The following is a 20,486-nucleotide window of genomic DNA, read 5'->3' as shown; positions in this document are numbered from 1 at the left end:
CTCTGTCCATAGACACTGTCTGACCTGCTGAGTTCCTCCAGCCTTTTTTGTGTGTTACTCTGTCCATAGACTCTGTCTGACCTGCTGAGTTCCTCCAGCATTTTGTGTGTGTTACTCTGTCCATGGACACTGTCTGACCTGCTGAGTTCCTCCGGCATTTTGTGTGTGTTACTCTGTCCACAGACACTGTCTGACCTGCTGAGTTCCTCCAGCATTTTGTGTGTGTTACTCTGACCATAGACTCTGACTGACCTGCTGAGTTCCTCCAGCATTTTGTGTGTGTTACTCTGTCCATGGACACTGTCTGACCTGCTGAGTTCCTCGGGCATTTTGTGTGTGTTGCTCTGTCCACAGACACTGTCTGACCTGCTGAGTTCCTCCGGCATTTTGTGTGTGTTACTCTGTCCACAGACACTGTCTGACCTGCTGAGTTCCTCCAGCATTTTGTGTGTGTTACTCTGTCCATAGACTCTGTCTGACCTGCCAAGTTCCTCCAGCATTTTGTGTGTGTTATTCTGTCGATAGACACTGTCTGACCAGCTGAGTTCCTCCGGCATTTTGTCTGTGTTACTCTGTCCATAGACTCTGTCTGACCTGCTGAGTTCCTCCAGCATTTTGTGTGTGTTACTCTGACCATAGACTCTGTCAGACCTGCTGAGTTGCTCCTGCATTTTGTGTGTGTTACTCTGTCCAAAGACACTGTCTGACCTGCCGAGTTCCTCCAGCATTTTGTGTATGTTACTCTGTCCATAGACTCTGTCTGACCTGCCAAGTTCCTCCAGCATTTTGTGTCTGTTTCTCTGTCCATAGACACTGTCTGACCTGCTGAGTTCCTCCAGCCTTTTTTGTGTGTTACTCTGTCCATAGACTCTGACTGACCTGCTGAGTTCCTCCAGCATTTTGTGTGTGTTACTCTGTCCATGGACACTGTCTGACCTGCTGAGTTCCTCGGGCATTTTGTGTGTGTTGCTCTGTCCACAGACACTGTCTGACCTGCTGAGTTCCTCCAGCATATTGTGTGTGTTACTCTGTCCATAGACACTGTCTGACCAGCTGAGTTCCTCCAGCATTTTGTGTGTGTTACTCTGTCCATAGACTCTATCTGACCTGCTGAGTTCCTCCAGCATTTTGTGTGTGTTACTCTTTCCATGGACACTGTGTGACCTGCTGATTTCCTCCGGCATTTTGTGTGTGTTACTCTGTCCATAGACACTGTTTGACCTGCTGAGTTCCTCCAGCATTTTGTGTATGTTACTCAGTCCATAGACTCTGTCTGACCTGCCAAGTTCCTCCAGCATTTTGTATGTGTTTCTCTGTCCATAGACACTGTCTGACCTGCTGAGTTCCTCCAGCATTTTGTGTGTGTTAATCTGACCACAGACACTGTCTGACCTGCTGAGTTCCTCCAGCATTTTGTGTGTGTTACTCTGTCCACAGGCACTGTCTGACCTGCTGAGTTCACCCGGCATTTTGTGTGTGTTACTCTGACCATAGACACTGTCTGACCTGCTGAGTTCGTCCAGCATTTTGTGTGTGTTACTCTTTCCATGGACACTGTGTGACCTGCTGCTTTCCTCCAGCATTTTGTGTGTGTTACTCTGTCCATAGAGACTGTCTGACCTTCTGAGTTCCTCCTGCGTTTTGTGTGTGTTACTCTGACCATAGACACTGTCTGACCTGCTGAGTTCCTCCGGCATTTTGTGGGTGTTACTCTGTCCACAGACACTGTCTGACCTGCTGAGTTCCTGCAGCATTTTGTGTGTGCTACTCTGTCCACAGACACTGTCTGACCTGCTGAGTTCCTGCAGCATTTTGTGTATCTTACTCTGTCCATAGACTCTGTCTGACCTGCCAAGTTCCTCCAGCATTTCGTGTGTGTTACTCTGTCCACAGACTCTGTCTGACCTGCTGAATTCCTCCAGCAATTTGTGTGTGTTACTCTATCCATAGACTCTGTCTGACCTGCTGAGTTCCTCCAGCATTTTGTGTGTATTACTCTGTCCATTGACACTGTCTGACCTGCTGAGTTCCTTCGGCATTTTGTGTTTGTTACTCTGTCCACAGGCACTGTTTGACCTGCTGAGTTGCTCCGGCATTTTGTGTGTGTTACTCTGACCATAGACTCTGTCTGACCTGCTGAGTTCCTCCAGCATTTTGTGTGTGTTATTCTGTCGATAGACACTGTCTGACCAGCTGAGTTCCTCCGGCATTTTGTCTGTGTTACTCTGTCCATAGACTCTGTCTGACCTGCTGAGTTCCTCCAGCATTTTGTGTGTGTTACTCTGACCATAGACTCTGTCAGACCTGCTGAGTTGCTCCTGCATTTTGTGTGTGTTACTCTGTCCAAAGACACTGTCTGACCTGCCGAGTTCCTCCAGCATTTTGTGTATGTTACTCTGTCCATAGACTCTGTCTGACCTGCCAAGTTCCTCCAGCATTTTGTGTCTGTTTCTCTGTCCATAGACACTGTCTGACCTGCTGAGTTCCTCCAGCCTTTTTTGTGTGTTACTCTGTCCATAGACTCTGTCTGACCTGCTGAGTTCCTCCAGCATTTTGTGTGTGTTACTCTGTCCATGGACACTGTCTGACCTGCTGAGTTCCTCCGGCATTTTGTGTGTGTTACTCTGTCCACAGACACTGTCTGACCTGCTGAGTTCCTCCAGCATTTTGTGTGTGTTACTCTGACCATAGACTCTGACTGACCTACTGAGTTCCTCCAGCATTTTGTGTGTGTTACTCTGTCCATGGACACTGTCTGACCTGCTGAGTTCCTCGGGCATTTTGTGTGTGTTGCTCTGTCCACAGACACTGTCTGACCTGCTGAGTTCCTCCAGCATATTGTGTGTGTTACTCTGTCCATAGACACTGTCTGACCAGCTGAGTTCCTCCAGCATTTTGTGTGTGTTACTCTGTCCATAGACTCTATCTGACCTGCTGAGTTCCTCCAGCATTTTGTGTGTGTTACTCTTTCCATGGACACTGTGTGACCTGCTGATTTCCTCCGGCATTTTGTGTGTGTTACTCTGTCCATAGACACTGTCTGACCTGCTGAGTTCCTCCAGCATTTTGTGTATGTTACTCTGTCCATAGACTCTGTCTGACCTGCCAAGTTCCTCCAGCATTTTGTATGTGTTTCTCTGTCCATAGACACTGTCTGACCTGCTGAGTTCCTCCAGCATTTTGTGTGTGTTACTCTGTCCACAGGCACTGTCTGACCTGCTGAGTTCACCCGGCATTTTGTGTGTGTTACTCTGACCATAGACACTGTCTGACCTGCTGAGTTCGTCCAGCATTTTGTGTGTGTTACTCTGTCCATAGAGACTGTCTGACCTTCTGAGTTCCTCCTGCGTTTTGTGTGTGTTACTCTGACCATAGACACTGTCTGACCTGCTGAGTTCCTCCGGCATTTTGTGGGTGTTACTCTGTACACAGACACTGTCTGACCTGCAGAGTTCCTGCAGCATTTTGTGTGTGTTACTCTGTCCATGGACACTGACTGACCTGCTGAGTTCCTCCGGCATTTTGTGGGTGTTACTCTGTCCACAGACACTGTCTGACCTGCTGAGTTCCTGCAGCATTTTGTGTGTGCTACTCTGTCCACAGACACTGTCTGACCTGCTGAGTTCCTGCAGCATTTTGTGTATCTTACTCTGTCCATAGACTCTGTCTGACCTGCCAAGTTCCTCCAGCATTTCGTGTGTGTTACTCTGTCCACAGACTCTGTCTGACCTGCTGAATTCCTCCAGCAATTTGTGTGTGTTACTCTATCCATAGACTCTTACTGACCTGCTGAGTTCCTCCAGCATTTTGTGTGTATTACTCTGTCCATTGACACTGTCTGACCTGCTGAGTTCCTTCAGCATTTTGTGTTTGTTACTCTGTCCACAGGCACTGTTTGACCTGCTGAGTTGCTCCGGCATTTTGTGTGTGTTACTCTGACCATAGACTCTGTCTGACCTGCTGAGTTCCTCCAGCATTTTGTGTGTGTTACTCTGTCCATAGACACTGCCTGACCTGCTGAGTTCTTCCAGCATTTTGTGTGTGTTACTCTGTCCTTTGACACTCTCTGACCTGCTGAGTTCCTCCAGCATTTTGTGTGTGTTAGTCTGTCCATAGACTCTGTCTGACCTGCTGAGTTCCTCCAGCATTTTGTGTGTGTTACTCTGTTCATAGACACTGTCTGACCTGCCGAGTTCCTCCAGCATTTTGTGTATGTTACTCTGTCCATAGACTCTGTCTGACCTGCCATGTTCCTACAGCATTTTGTGTGTGTTACTCTGTCCATGGACACTGTCTGACCTGCTGAGTTCCTCCAGAATTTTGTGTGTGTTACTCTGTCCATAGACACTGTCTGACCTGCCAATTTCCTCCAGCATCTTCTGTGTGTTACTCTGTCGATAGATACTGTCTGACCTGCTGAGTTCCTCCAGCATTGTGTGTATTACTCTGTCCATTGACACTGTCTGACCTGCTGAGTTCCTCCAGCATTTTGTGTGTGTTACTCTGTCCATGGACACTGTCTGACCTGCTGAGTTCCTCCAGCATTTTGTGTGTGTTACTCTGACCATAGACTCTGTCTGAACTGCTGAGTTCCTCCAGCATTTTGTATGTGTTACTCTATCCAAAGACACTGTCTGACCTGCCGAGTTCCTCCAGCATTTTGTGTGTGTTAATCTGTCCACAGACACTGTTTGACCTGCTGAGTTCCTCCAGCATTTTGTGTGTGTTACTCTATCCATAGACTCTGTCTGAGCTGCTGAGTTCCTCCAGCATTTTGTGTGTGGTACTCTGTCCAGAGACACTGTTTGACCTGCTGAGTTCCTCCGGCATTTTGTGTGTGTTCCTTTGTCCATAGACACTGTCTGACCTGCTGAGTTCCTCGGGCATTTTGTGTGTGTTTCTCTGTCCACAGACACTGTCTGATCTGCTGAGTTCCTCCAGCATTTTGTGTATGTTATTCTGTCCACGGACACTGTCTGACCTGCTGAGTTCCTCCGGCATTTTGTGTGTGTTACTCTGACCATAGACACTGTCTGACCTGCTGAGTTCCTCCAGCATTTTGTGTGTGTTACTCTGACCATAGACACTGTCTGAGCTGCTGAGTTCCTACAGCATTTTGTGTGTGTTACTCTGACCATAGACACTGTCTGACCTGCCGAGTTCCTCCAGCATTTTGTGTATGTTACTCTGTCCATAGACACTGTCTGACCTGCCGAGTTCCTGCAGCATTTTGTGTGTGTTACTCTGTCCATAGACTCTGTCTTACCTGCCAAGTTCCTGCAGCATTTTGTGTGTGTTACTCTGTCCATGGACACTGTCTGACCTGCTGAGTTCCTCGGGCATTTTGTGTGTGTTGCTCTGTCCACAGACACTGTCTGACCTGCTGAGTTCCTCCAGCATATTGTGTGTGTTACTCTGTCCATAGACACTGTCTGACCAGCTGAGTTCCTCCAGCATTTTGTGTGTGTTACTCTGTCCATAGACTCTATCTGACCTGCTGAGTTCCTCCAGCATTTTGTGTGTGTTACTCTTTCCATGGACACTGTGTGACCTGCTGATTTCCTCCGGCATTTTGTGTGTGTTACTCTGTCCATAGACACTGTCTGACCTGCTGAGTTCCTCCAGCATTTTGTGTGTGTTACGCTGTCCATAGACACTGTCTGACCTGCTGAGTTCCTCCAGCATTTTGTGTGTGTTACTCTGTCCACAGGCACTGTCTGACCTGCTGAGTTCACCCGGCATTTTGTGTGTGTTACTCTGACCATAGACACTGTCTGACCTGCTGAGTTCGTCCAGCATTTTGTGTGTGTTACTCTGTCCATAGAGACTGTCTGACCTTCTGAGTACCTCCTGCGTTTTGTGTGTGTTACTCTGACCATAGACACTGTCTGACCTGCTGAGTTCCTCCGGCATTTTGTGGGTGTTACTCTGTCCACAGACACTGTCTGACCTGCAGAGTTCCTGCAGCATTTTGTGTGTGTTACTCTGTCCATGGACACTGTCTGACCTGCTGAGTTCCTCCGGCATTTTGTGGGTGTTACTCTGTCCACAGACACTGTCTGACCTGCTGAGTTCCTGCAGCATTTTGTGTGTGCTACTCTGTCCACAGACACTGTCTGACCTGCTGAGTTCCTGCAGCATTTTGTGTATCTTACTCTGTCCATAGACTCTGTCTGACCTGCCAAGTTCCTCCAGCATTTCGTGTGTGTTACTCTGTCCACAGACTCTGTCTGACCTGCTGAATTCCTCCAGCAATTTGTGTGTGTTACTCTATCCATAGACTCTGTCTGACCTGCTGAGTTCCTCCAGCATTTTGTGTGTATTACTCTGTCCATTGACACTGTCTGACCTGCTGAGTTCCTTCGGCATTTTGTGTTTGTTACTCTGTCCACAGGCACTGTTTGACCTGCTGAGTTGCTCCGGCATTTTGTGTGTGTTACTCTGACCATAGACTCTGTCTGACCTGCTGAGTTCCTCCAGCATTTTGTGTGTGTTACTCTGTCCATAGACACTGCCTGACCTGCTGAGTTCTTCCAGCATTTTGTGTGTGTTACTCTGTCCTTTGACACTCTCTGACCTGCTGAGTTCCTCCAGCATTTTGTGTGTGTTAGTCTGTCCATAGACTCTGTCTGACCTGCTGAGTTCCTCCAGCATTTTGTGTGTGTTACTCTGTTCATAGACACTGTCTGACCTGCCGAGTTCCTCCAGCATTTTGTGTATGTTACTCTGTCCATAGACTCTGTCTGACCTGCCATGTTCCTACAGCATTTTGTGTGTGTTACTCTGTCCATGGACACTGTCTGACCTGCTGAGTTCCTCCAGAATTTTGTGTGTGGTACTCTGTCCATAGACACTGTCTGACCTGCCAATTTCCTCCAGCATCTTCTGTGTGTTACTCTGTCGATAGATACTGTCTGACCTGCTGAGTTCCTCCAGCATTGTGTGTATTACTCTGTCCATTGACACTGTCTGACCTGCTGAGTTCCTCCAGCATTTTGTGTGTGTTACTCTGACCATAGACTTTGTCTGACCTGCTGAGTTTTTCCAGCATTTTGTGTGTGTTACTCTGACCATAGACTCTGTCTGAACTGCTGAGTTCCTCCAGCATTTTGTGTGCGTTACTCTATCCAAAGACACTGTCTGACCTGCCGAGTTCCTCCAGCATTTTGTGTGTGTAAATCTGTCCACAGACACTGTTTGACCTGCTGAGTTCCTCCAGCATTTTGTGTGTGTTACTCTATCCATAGACTCTGTCTGAGCTGCTGAGTTCCTCCAGCATTTTGTGTGTGGTACTCTGTCCAGAGACACTGTTTGACCTGCTGAGTTCCTCCGGCATTTTGTGTGTGTTCCTTTGTCCATAGACACTGTCTGACCTGCTGAGTTCCTCGGGCATTTTGTGTGTGTTTCTCTGTCCACAGACACTGTCTGATCTGCTGAGTTCCTCCAGCATTTTGTGTATGTTATTCTGTCCACGGACACTGTCTGACCTGCTGAGTTCCTCCGGCATTTTGTGTGTGTTACTCTGACCATAGACACTGTCTGACCTGCTGAGTTCCTCCAGCATTTTGTGTGTGTTACTCTGACCATAGACACTGTCTGAGCTGCTGAGTTCCTACAGCATTTTGTGTGTGTTACTCTGACCATAGACACTGTCTGACCTGCCGAGTTCCTCCAGCATTTTGTGTATGTTACTCTGTCCATAGACACTGTCTGACCTGCCGAGTTCCTGCAGCATTTTGTGTGTGTTACTCTGTCCATAGACTCTGTCTTACCTGCCAAGTTCCTGCAGCATTTTGTGTGTGTTACTCTGTCCATGGACACTGTCTGACCTGCTGAGTTCCTCGGGCATTTTGTGTGTGTTGCTCTGTCCACAGACACTGTCTGACCTGCTGAGTTCCTCCAGCATATTGTGTGTGTTACTCTGTCCATAGACACTGTCTGACCAGCTGAGTTCCTCCAGCATTTTGTGTGTGTTACTCTGTCCATAGACTCTATCTGACCTGCTGAGTTCCTCCAGCATTTTGTGTGTGTTACTCTTTCCATGGACACTGTGTGACCTGCTGATTTCCTCCGGCATTTTGTGTGTGTTACTCTGTCCATAGACACTGTCTGACCTGCTGAGTTCCTCCAGCATTTTGTGTGTGTTACGCTGTCCATAGACACTGTCTGACCTGCTGAGTTCCTCCAGCATTTTGTGTGTGTTACTCTGTCCACAGGCACTGTCTGACCTGCTGAGTTCACCCGGCATTTTGTGTGTGTTACTCTGACCACAGACACTGTCTGACCTGCTGAGTTCGTCCAGCATTTTGTGTGTGTTACTCTGTCCATAGAGACTGTCTGACCTTCTGAGTTCCTCCTGCGTTTTGTGTGTGTTACTCTGACCATAGACACTGTCTGACCTGCTGAGTTCCTCCGGCATTTTGTGGGTGTTACTCTGTCCACAGACACTGTCTGACCTGCAGAGTTCCTGCAGCATTTTGTGTGTGTTACTCTGTCCATGGACACTGTCTGACCTGCTGAGTTCCTCCGGCATTTTGTGGGTGTTACTCTGTCCACAGACACTGTCTGACCTGCTGAGTTCCTGCAGCATTTTGTGTGTGCTACTCTGTCCACAGACACTGTCTGACCTGCTGAGTTCCTGCAGCATTTTGTGTATCTTACTCTGTCCATAGACTCTGTCTGACCTGCCAAGTTCCTCCAGCATTTCGTGTGTGTTACTCTGTCCACAGACTCTGTCTGTGCCTGCTGAATTCCTCCAGCAATTTGTGTGTGTTACTCTATCCATAGACTCTGTCTGACCTGCTGAGTTCCTCCAGCATTTTGTGTGTATTACTCTGTCCATTGACACTGTCTGACCTGCTGAGTTCCTTCGGCATTTTGTGTTTGTTACTCTGTCCACAGGCACTGTTTGACCTGCTGAGTTGCTCCGGCATTTTGTGTGTGTTACTCTGACCATAGACTCTGTCTGACCTGCTGAGTTCCTCCAGCATTTTGTGTGTGTTACTCTGTCCATAGACACTGCCTGACCTGCTGAGTTCTTCCAGCATTTTGTGTGTGTTACTCTGTCCTTTGACACTCTCTGACCTGCTGAGTTCCTCCAGCATTTTGTGTGTGTTAGTCTGTCCATAGACTCTGTCTGACCTGCTGAGTTCCTCCAGCATTTTGTGTGTGTTACTCTGTTCATAGACACTGTCTGACCTGCCGAGTTCCTCCAGCATTTTGTGTATGTTACTCTGTCCATAGACTCTGTCTGACCTGCCATGTTCCTACAGCATTTTGTGTGTGTTACTCTGTCCATGGACACTGTCTGACCTGCTGAGTTCCTCCAGAATTTTGTGTGTGGTACTCTGTCCATAGACACTGTCTGACCTGCCAATTTCCTCCAGCATCTTCTGTGTGTTACTCTGTCGATAGATACTGTCTGACCTGCTGAGTTCCTCCAGCATTGTGTGTATTACTCTGTCCATTGACACTGTCTGACCTGCTGAGTTCCTCCAGCATTTTGTGTGTGTTACTCTGACCATAGACTTTGTCTGACCTGCTGAGTTTTTCCAGCATTTTGTGTGTGTTACTCTGACCATAGACTCTGTCTGAACTGCTGAGTTCCTCCAGCATTTTGTGTGCGTTACTCTATCCAAAGACACTGTCTGACCTGCCGAGTTCCTCCAGCATTTTGTGTGTGTAAATCTGTCCACAGACACTGTTTGACCTGCTGAGTTCCTCCAGCATTTTGTGTGTGTTACTCTATCCATAGACTCTGTCTGAGCTGCTGAGTTCCTCCAGCATTTTGTGTGTGGTACTCTGTCCAGAGACACTGTTTGACCTGCTGAGTTCCTCCGGCATTTTGTGTGTGTTCCTTTGTCCATAGACACTGTCTGACCTGCTGAGTTCCTCGGGCATTTTGTGTGTGTTTCTCTGTCCACAGACACTGTCTGATCTGCTGAGTTCCTCCAGCATTTTGTGTATGTTATTCTGTCCACGGACACTGTCTGACCTGCTGAGTTCCTCCGGCATTTTGTGTGTGTTACTCTGACCATAGACACTGTCTGACCTGCTGAGTTCCTCCAGCATTTTGTGTGTGTTACTCTGACCATAGACACTGTCTGAGCTGCTGAGTTCCTACAGCATTTTGTGTGTGTTACTCTGACCATAGACTCTGTCTGACCTGCTGAGTTCCTCCAGCATTTAGTGTGTGTTACTCTGTCGATAGACACTGTCGGACCTGCTGAGTTCCTCCAGCATTTTGTGTGTGTTACACTGACCATAGACTCTGTCTGACCTGCTGAGTTCCTCCAGCATTTTGTGTGTGTTACTCTGTCCTTTGACACTCTCTGACCTGCTGAGTTCCTCCAGCATTTTGTGTGTGTTACGCTGTCCACAGGCACTGTCTGACCTGCTGAGTTCCTCTAGCATTTTGTGTGTGTTACTCTGACCATAGACTCTGTCTGACCTGCTGAGTTCCTCCAGCACTTTGTGTGTGTTACTCTTTCCATAGATACTGTCTGACCTGCTGAGTTCCTCCAGCATTTTGTGTGTGTTACTCTTTCCATAGATACTGTCTGACCTGCTGAGTTCCTCCGGCATTCTGTGTGTGTTACTCTGACCACAGACACTGTCTGATCTGCTGAGTTCCTCCAGCATTTTGTGTGTGTTACTCTGTCCATAGACACTGTCTGACCTGCCGAGTTCCTCCAGCATTTTGTGTATGTTACTCTGTCCATAGACTCTGTCTTACCTGCCAAGTTCCTGCAGCATTTTGTGTGTGTTACTCTGTCCATGGACACTGTCTGACCTGCTGAGTTCCTCCGGCATTTTTTGTGTGTTACTCTGTCCATGGACACTATCTGACCTGCTGAGATCCTCGGGCATTTTGTGTGTGTTTCTCTGTCCACAGACACTGTCTGATCTGCTGAGTTCCTCCGGCATTTTGTGTGTGTTACTCTGACCATAGACACTGTCTGACCTGCTGAGTTCCTCCAGAATTTTGTGTGTGTTACTCTGACCATAGATACTGTCTGTCCTGCTGAGTTCCTCCAGCATTTTGTGTGTGTTACTCTGTCCCTGGACACTGTCTGACCTGCTGAGTTCCTCCAGCATTTTGTGTGTGTTACTCTGTCTGTGGACACTGTCTGACCTGCTGAGTTCCTCCGGCATTTTGTGTGTGTTACTCTGCCATAGACACTGTCTGACCTGCTGAGTTCCTCCAGCATTTTGTGTGTGTTACTCTGTACATAGACACTGTCTGACATGCTGAGTTCCTCCAGCATTTTGTGTCTGTTTCTCTGTCCATAGTCACAGTCTGACTTGCTGATTTCCTGCAGCATTTTGTGTGTGTTACTCTGTCCATAGACTCTGTCTAATCTGCCGAGTTCCTCCAGCATTTTGTGTATGTTACTCTGTCCATAGACTCTGTCTGACCTACCAAATTCCTCCAGAACTTTGTGTGTGTTACACTGTCCATGGACACTGTCTGACCTGCTGAGTTCCTTCGGCATTTTGTGTTTGTTACTCTGTCCACAGGCACTGTTTGACCTGCTGAGTTGCTCCGGCATTTTGTGTGTGTTACTCTGACCATAGACTCTGTCTGACCTGCTGAGTTCCTCCAGCATTTTGTGTGTGTTACTCTGTCCATAGACACTGCCTGACCTGCTGAGTTCTTCCAGCATTTTGTGTGTGTTACTCTGTCCTTTGACACTCTCTGACCTGCTGAGTTCCTCCAGCATTTTGTGTGTGTTAGTCTGTCCATAGACTCTGTCTGACCTGCTGAGTTCCTCCAGCATTTTGTGTGTGTTACTCTGTTCATAGACACTGTCTGACCTGCCGAGTTCCTCCAGCATTTTGTGTATGTTACTCTGTCCATAGACTCTGTCTGACCTGCCATGTTCCTACAGCATTTTGTGTGTGTTACTCTGTCCATGGACACTGTCTGACCTGCTGAGTTCCTCCAGAATTTTGTGTGTGTTACTCTGTCCATAGACACTGTCTGACCTGCCAATTTCCTCCAGCATCTTCTGTGTGTTACTCTGTCGATAGATACTGTCTGACCTGCTGAGTTCCTCCAGCATTGTGTGTATTACTCTGTCCATTGACACTGTCTGACCTGCTGAGTTCCTCCAGCATTTTGTGTGTGTTACTCTGACCATAGACTTTGTCTGACCTGCTGAGTTTTTCCAGCATTTTGTGTGTGTTACTCTGACCATAGACTCTGTCTGAACTGCTGAGTTCCTCCAGCATTTTGTGTGCGTTACTCTATCCAAAGACACTGTCTGACCTGCCGAGTTCCTCCAGCATTTTGTGTGTGTAAATCTGTCCACAGACACTGTTTGACCTGCTGAGTTCCTCCAGCATTTTCTGTGTGTTACTCTATCCATAGACTCTGTCTGAGCTGCTGAGTTCCTCCAGCATTTTGTGTGTGGTACTCTGTCCAGAGACACTGTTTGACCTGCTGAGTTCCTCCGGCATTTTGTGTGTGTTCCTTTGTCCATAGACACTGTCTGACCTGCTGAGTTCCTCGGGCATTTTGTGTGTGTTTCTCTGTCCACAGACACTGTCTGATCTGCTGAGTTCCTCCAGCATTTTGTGTATGTTATTCTGTCCACGGACACTGTCTGACCTGCTGAGTTCCTCCGGCATTTTGTGTGTGTTACTCTGACCATAGACTCTGTCTGACCTGCTGAGTTCCTCCAGCATTTTGTGTGTGTTACTCTGACCATAGACACTGTCTGAGCTGCTGAGTTCCTACAGCATTTTGTGTGTGTTACTCTGACCATAGACTCTGTCTGACCTGCTGAGTTCCTCCAGCATTTAGTGTGTGTTACTCTGTCGATAGACACTGTCGGATCTGCTGAGTTCCTCCAGCATTTTGTGTGTGTTACTCTGACCATAGACTCTGTCTGACCTGCTGAGTTCCTCCAGCATTTTGTGTGTGTTACTCTGTCCATAGACACTGCCTGACCTGCTGAGTTCTTCCAGCATTTTGTGTGTGTTACTCTGTCCTTTGACACTCTCTGACCTGCTGAGTTCCTCCAGCATTTTGTGTGTGTTACGCTGTCCACAGGCACTGTCTGACCTGCTGAGTTCCTCCAGCATTTTGTGTGTGTTACTCTGACCATAGACTCTGTCTGACCTGCTGAGTTCCTCCAGCACTTTGTGTGTGTTACTCTTTCCATAGATACTGTCTGACCTGCTGAGTTCCTCCAGCATTTTGTGTGTGTTACTCTGTCCATAGACACTGTCTGACCGGCCGAGTTCCTCCAGCATTTTGTATATGTTACTCTGTCCATAGACTCTGTCTGACCTACCAAGTTCCTGCAGCATTTTGTGTGTGTTACTCTGTCCACAGACACTGTCTGACCTGCTGTGTTCCTCCAGCATTTTGTGCTGTGTTACTCTGTCGATAGACACTGTCAGACCTGCTGAGTTCCTCCAGCATTTTGTGTGTGTTACTCTGACCATAGACTCTGTCTGACCTGCTGAGTTCCTCCTGCATTTTGTGTGTGTTACTCTGTCCATGGACACTGTCTGACCTGCTGAGTTCCTTCGGCATTTTGTGTTTGTTACTCTGTCCACAGGCACTGTTTGACCTGCTGAGTTGCTCCGGCATTTTGTGTGTGTTACTCTGACCATAGACTCTGTCTGACCTGCTGAGTTCCTCCAGCATTTTGTGTGTGTTACTCTGTCCATAGACACTGCCTGACCTGCTGAGTTCTTCCAGCATTTTGTGTGTGTTACTCTGTCCTTTGACACTCTCTGACCTGCTGAGTTCCTCCAGCATTTTGTGTGTGTTAGTCTGTCCATAGACTCTGTCTGACCTGCTGAGTTCCTCCAGCATTTTGTGTGTGTTACTCTGTTCATAGACACTGTCTGACCTGCCGAGTTCCTCCAGCATTTTGTGTATGTTACTCTGTCCATAGACTCTGTCTGACCTGCCATGTTCCTACAGCATTTTGTGTGTGTTACTCTGTCCATGGACACTGTCTGACCTGCTGAGTTCCTCCAGAATTTTGTGTGTGTTACTCTGTCCATAGACACTGTCTGACCTGCCAATTTCCTCCAGCATCTTCTGTGTGTTACTCTGTCGATAGATACTGTCTGACCTGCTGAGTTCCTCCAGCATTGTGTGTATTACTCTGTCCATTGACACTGTCTGACCTGCTGAGTTCCTCCAGCATTTTGTGTGTGTTACTCTGACCATAGACTTTGTCTGACCTGCTGAGTTTTTCCAGCATTTTGTGTGTGTTACTCTGACCATAGACTCTGTCTGAACTGCTGAGTTCCTCCAGCATTTTGTGTGCGTTACTCTATCCAAAGACACTGTCTGACCTGCCGAGTTCCTCCAGCATTTTGTGTGTGTAAATCTGTCCACAGACACTGTTTGACCTGCTGAGTTCCTCCAGCATTTTCTGTGTGTTACTCTATCCATAGACTCTGTCTGAGCTGCTGAGTTCCTCCAGCATTTTGTGTGTGGTACTCTGTCCAGAGACACTGTTTGACCTGCTGAGTTCCTCCGGCATTTTGTGTGTGTTCCTTTGTCCATAGACACTGTCTGACCTGCTGAGTTCCTCGGGCATTTTGTGTGTGTTTCTCTGTCCACAGACACTGTCTGATCTGCTGAGTTCCTCCAGCATTTTGTGTATGTTATTCTGTCCACGGACACTGTCTGACCTGCTGAGTTCCTCCGGCATTTTGTGTGTGTTACTCTGACCATAGACTCTGTCTGACCTGCTGAGTTCCTCCAGCATTTTGTGTGTGTTACTCTGACCATAGACACTGTCTGAGCTGCTGAGTTCCTACAGCATTTTGTGTGTGTTACTCTGACCATAGACTCTGTCTGACCTGCTGAGTTCCTCCAGCATTTAGTGTGTGTTACTCTGTCGATAGACACTGTCGGATCTGCTGAGTTCCTCCAGCATTTTGTGTGTGTTACTCTGACCATAGACTCTGTCTGACCTGCTGAGTTCCTCCAGCATTTTGTGTGTGTTACTCTGTCCATAGACACTGCCTGACCTGCTGAGTTCTTCCAGCATTTTGTGTGTGTTACTCTGTCCTTTGACACTCTCTGACCTGCTGAGTTCCTCCAGCATTTTGTGTGTGTTACGCTGTCCACAGGCACTGTCTGACCTGCTGAGTTCCTCCAGCATTTTGTGTGTGTTACTCTGACCATAGACTCTGTCTGACCTGCTGAGTTCCTCCAGCACTTTGTGTGTGTTACTCTTTCCATAGATACTGTCTGACCTGCTGAGTTCCTCCAGCATTTTGTGTGTGTTACTCTGTCCATAGACACTGTCTGACCGGCCGAGTTCCTCCAGCATTTTGTATATGTTACTCTGTCCATAGACTCTGTCTGACCTACCAAGTTCCTGCAGCATTTTGTGTGTGTTACTCTGTCCACAGACACTGTCTGACCTGCTGTGTTCCTCCAGCATTTTGTGCTGTGTTACTCTGTCGATAGACACTGTCAGACCTGCTGAGTTCCTCCAGCATTTTGTGTGTGTTACTCTGACCATAGACTCTGTCTGACCTGCTGAGTTCCTCCTGCATTTTGTGTGTGTTACTCTGTTCATAGACACTGTCTGACCTGCCGAGTTCCTCCAGCATTTTGTGTATGTTACTCTGTCCATAGACTCTGTCTGACCTGCCATGTTCCTACAGCATTTTGTGTGTGTTACTCTGTCCATGGACACTGTCTGACCTGCTGAGTTCCTCCAGAATTTTGTGTGTGGTACTCTGTCCATAGACACTGTCTGACCTGCCAATTTCCTCCAGCATCTTCTGTGTGTTACTCTGTCGATAGATACTGTCTGACCTGCTGAGTTCCTCCAGCATTGTGTGTATTACTCTGTCCATTGACACTGTCTGACCTGCTGAGTTCCTCCAGCATTTTGTGTGTGTTACTCTGACCATAGACTTTGTCTGACCTGCTGAGTTTTTCCAGCATTTTGTGTGTGTTACTGTGACCATAGACTCTGTCTGAACTGCTGAGTTCCTCCAGCATTTTGTGTGCGTTACTCTATCCAAAGACACTGTCTGACCTGCCGAGTTCCTCCAGCATTTTGTGTGTGTAAATCTGTCCACAGACACTGTTTGACCTGCTGAGTTCCTCCAGCATTTTGTGTGTGTTACTCTATCCATAGACTCTGTCTGAGCTGCTGAGTTCCTCCAGCATTTTGTGTGTGGTACTCTGTCCAGAGACACTGTTTGACCTGCTGAGTTCCTCCGGCATTTTGTGTGTGTTCCTTTGTCCATAGACACTGTCTGACCTGCTGAGTTCCTCGGGCATTTTGTGTGTGTTTCTCTGTCCACAGACACTGTCTGATCTGCTGAGTTCCTCCAGCATTTTGTGTATGTTATTCTGTCCACGGACACTGTCTGACCTGCTGAGTTCCTCCGGCATTTTGTGTGTGTTACTCTGACCATAGACACTGTCTGACCTGCTGAGTTCCTCCAGCATTTTGTGTGTGTTACTCTGACCATAGACACTGTCTGAGCTGCTGAGTTCCTACAGCATTTTGTGTGTGTTACTCTGACCATAGACTCTGTCTGACCTGCTGAGTTCCTCCAGCATTTAGTGTGTGTTACTCTGTCGATAGACACTGTCGGACCTGCTGAGTTCCTCCAGCATTTTGTGTGTGTTACTCTGACCATAGACTCTGTCTGACCTGCTGAGTTCCTCCAGCATTTTGTGTGTGTTACTCTGTCCTTTGACACTCTCTGACCTGCTGAGTTCCTCCAGCATTTTGTGTGTGTTACGCTGTCCACAGGCACTGTCTGACCTGCTGAGTTCCTCTAGCATTTTGTGTGTGTTACTCTGACCATAGACTCTGTCTGACCTGCTGAGTTCCTCCAGCACTTTGTGTGTGTTACTCTTTCCATAGATACTGTCTGACCTGCTGAGTTCCTCCAGCATTTTGTGTGTGTTACTCTTTCCATAGATACTGTCTGACCTGCTGAGTTCCTCCGGCATTCTGTGTGTGTTACTCTGACCACAGACACTGTCTGATCTGCTGAGTTCCTCCAGCATTTTGTGTGTGTTACTCTGTCCATAGACACTGTCTGACCTGCCGAGTTCCTCCAGCATTTTGTGTATGTTACTCTGTCCATAGACTCTGTCTTACCTGCCAAGTTCCTGCAGCATTTTGTGTGTGTTACTCTGTCCATGGACACTGTCTGACCTGCTGAGTTCCTCCGGCATTTTTTGTGTGTTACTCTGTCCATGGACACTATCTGACCTGCTGAGATCCTCGGGCATTTTGTGTGTGTTTCTCTGTCCACAGACACTGTCTGATCTGCTGAGTTCCTCCGGCATTTTGTGTGTGTTACTCTGACCATAGACACTGTCTGACCTGCTGAGTTCCTCCAGAATTTTGTGTGTGTTACTCTGACCATAGATACTGTCTGTCCTGCTGAGTTCCTCCAGCATTTTGTGTGTGTTACTCTGTCCCTGGACACTGTCTGACCTGCTGAGTTCCTCCAGCATTTTGTGTGTGTTACTCTGTCTGTGGACACTGTCTGACCTGCTGAGTTCCTCCGGCATTTTGTGTGTGTTACTCTGCCATAGACACTGTCTGACCTGCTGAGTTCCTCCAGCATTTTGTGTGTGTTACTCTGTACATAGACACTGTCTGACATGCTGAGTTCCTCCAGCATTTTGTGTCTGTTTCTCTGTCCATAGTCACAGTCTGACTTGCTGATTTCCTGCAGCATTTTGTGTGTGTTACTCTGTCCATAGACTCTGTCTAATCTGCCGAGTTCCTCCAGCATTTTGTGTATGTTACTCTGTCCATAGACTCTGTCTGACCTACCAAATTCCTCCAGAACTTTGTGTGTGTTACACTGTCCATGGACACTGTCTGACCTGCTGAGTTCCTTCGGCATTTTGTGTTTGTTACTCTGTCCACAGGCACTGTTTGACCTGCTGAGTTGCTCCGGCATTTTGTGTGTGTTACTCTGACCATAGACTCTGTCTGACCTGCTGAGTTCCTCCAGCATTTTGTGTGTGTTACTCTGTCCATAGACACTGCCTGACCTGCTGAGTTCTTCCAGCATTTTGTGTGTGTTACTCTGTCCTTTGACACTCTCTGACCTGCTGAGTTCCTCCAGCATTTTGTGTGTGTTAGTCTGTCCATAGACTCTGTCTGACCTGCTGAGTTCCTCCAGCATTTTGTGTGTGTTACTCTGTTCATAGACACTGTCTGACCTGCCGAGTTCCTCCAGCATTTTGTGTATGTTACTCTGTCCATAGACTCTGTCTGACCTGCCATGTTCCTACAGCATTTTGTGTGTGTTACTCTGTCCATGGACACTGTCTGACCTGCTGAGTTCCTCCAGAATTTTGTGTGTGTTACTCTGTCCATAGACACTGTCTGACCTGCCAATTTCCTCCAGCATCTTCTGTGTGTTACTCTGTCGATAGATACTGTCTGACCTGCTGAGTTCCTCCAGCATTGTGTGTATTACTCTGTCCATTGACACTGTCTGACCTGCTGAGTTCCTCCAGCATTTTGTGTGTGTTACTCTGACCATAGACTTTGTCTGACCTGCTGAGTTTTTCCAGCATTTTGTGTGTGTTACTCTGACCATAGACTCTGTCTGAACTGCTGAGTTCCTCCAGCATTTTGTGTGCGTTACTCTATCCAAAGACACTGTCTGACCTGCCGAGTTCCTCCAGCATTTTGTGTGTGTAAATCTGTCCACAGACACTGTTTGACCTGCTGAGTTCCTCCAGCATTTTCTGTGTGTTACTCTATCCATAGACTCTGTCTGAGCTGCTGAGTTCCTCCAGCATTTTGTGTGTGGTACTCTGTCCAGAGACACTGTTTGACCTGCTGAGTTCCTCCGGCATTTTGTGTGTGTTCCTTTGTCCATAGACACTGTCTGACCTGCTGAGTTCCTCGGGCATTTTGTGTGTGTTTCTCTGTCCACAGACACTGTCTGATCTGCTGAGTTCCTCCAGCATTTTGTGTATGTTATTCTGTCCACGGACACTGTCTGACCTGCTGAGTTCCTCCGGCATTTTGTGTGTGTTACTCTGACCATAGACTCTGTCTGACCTGCTGAGTTCCTCCAGCATTTTGTGTGTGTTACTCTGACCATAGACACTGTCTGAGCTGCTGAGTTCCTACAGCATTTTGTGTGTGTTACTCTGACCATAGACTCTGTCTGACCTGCTGAGTTCCTCCAGCATTTAGTGTGTGTTACTCTGTCGATAGACACTGTCGGATCTGCTGAGTTCCTCCAGCATTTTGTGTGTGTTACTCTGACCATAGACTCTGTCTGACCTGCTGAGTTCCTCCAGCATTTTGTGTGTGTTACTCTGTCCATAGACACTGCCTGACCTGCTGAGTTCTTCCAGCATTTTGTGTGTGTTACTCTGTCCTTTGACACTCTCTGACCTGCTGAGTTCCTCCAGCATTTTGTGTGTGTTACGCTGTCCACAGGCACTGTCTGACCTGCTGAGTTCCTCCAGCATTTTGTGTGTGTTACTCTGACCATAGACTCTGTCTGACCTGCTGAGTTCCTCCAGCACTTTGTGTGTGTTACTCTTTCCATAGATACTGTCTGACCTGCTGAGTTCCTCCAGCATTTTGTGTGTGTTACTCTGTCCATAGACACTGTCTGACCGGCCGAGTTCCTCCAGCATTTTGTATATGTTACTCTGTCCATAGACTCTGTCTGACCTACCAAGTTCCTGCAGCATTTTGTGTGTGTTACTCTGTCCACAGACACTGTCTGACCTGCTGTGTTCCTCCAGCATTTTGTGCTGTGTTACTCTGTCGATAGACACTGTCAGACCTGCTGAGTTCCTCCAGCATTTTGTGTGTGTTACTCTGACCATAGACTCTGTCTGACCTGCTGAGTTCCTCCTGCATTTTGTGTGTGTTACTCTGTCCAAAGACTCTGTCTGACCTGCCGAGTTCCTCCAGCATTTTGTGTCTGTTCCTCTGACCATAGACTCTGTCTGACCTGCTGAGTTCCTCCAGCACTTTGTGTGTGTTACTCTTTCCATAGATACTGTCTGACCTGCTGAGTTCCTCCGGCATTCTGTGTGTGTTACTCTGACCACAGACACTGTCTGATCTGCTGAGTTCCTCCAGCATTTTGTGTGTGTTACTCTGTCCATGGACACTGTCTGACCTGCTGAGTTCCTCCGGCATTTTTTGTGTGTTACTCTGTCCATGGACACTGTCTGACCTGCTGAGATCCTCGGGCATTTTGTGTGTGTTTCTCTGTCCACAGACACTGTCTGATCTGCTGAGTTCCTCCGGCATTTTGTGTGTGTTACTCTGACCATAGACACTGTCTGACCTGCTGAGTTCCTCCAGAATTTTGTGTGTGTTACTCTGACCATAGATACTGTCTGTCCTGCTGAGTTCCTCCAGCATTTTGTGTGTGTTACTCTGTCCCTGGACACTGTCTGACCTGCTGAGTTCCTCCAGCATTTTGTGTGTGTTACTCTGTCTGTGGACACTGTCTGACCTGCTGAGTTC

Source organism: Hypanus sabinus, chromosome 11 (genome assembly GCF_030144855.1).
Source record: "Hypanus sabinus isolate sHypSab1 chromosome 11, sHypSab1.hap1, whole genome shotgun sequence".
NCBI lineage: Eukaryota > Metazoa > Chordata > Chondrichthyes > Myliobatiformes > Dasyatidae > Hypanus > Hypanus sabinus.
Note: the sequence above shows the minus strand (reverse complement) of the source record.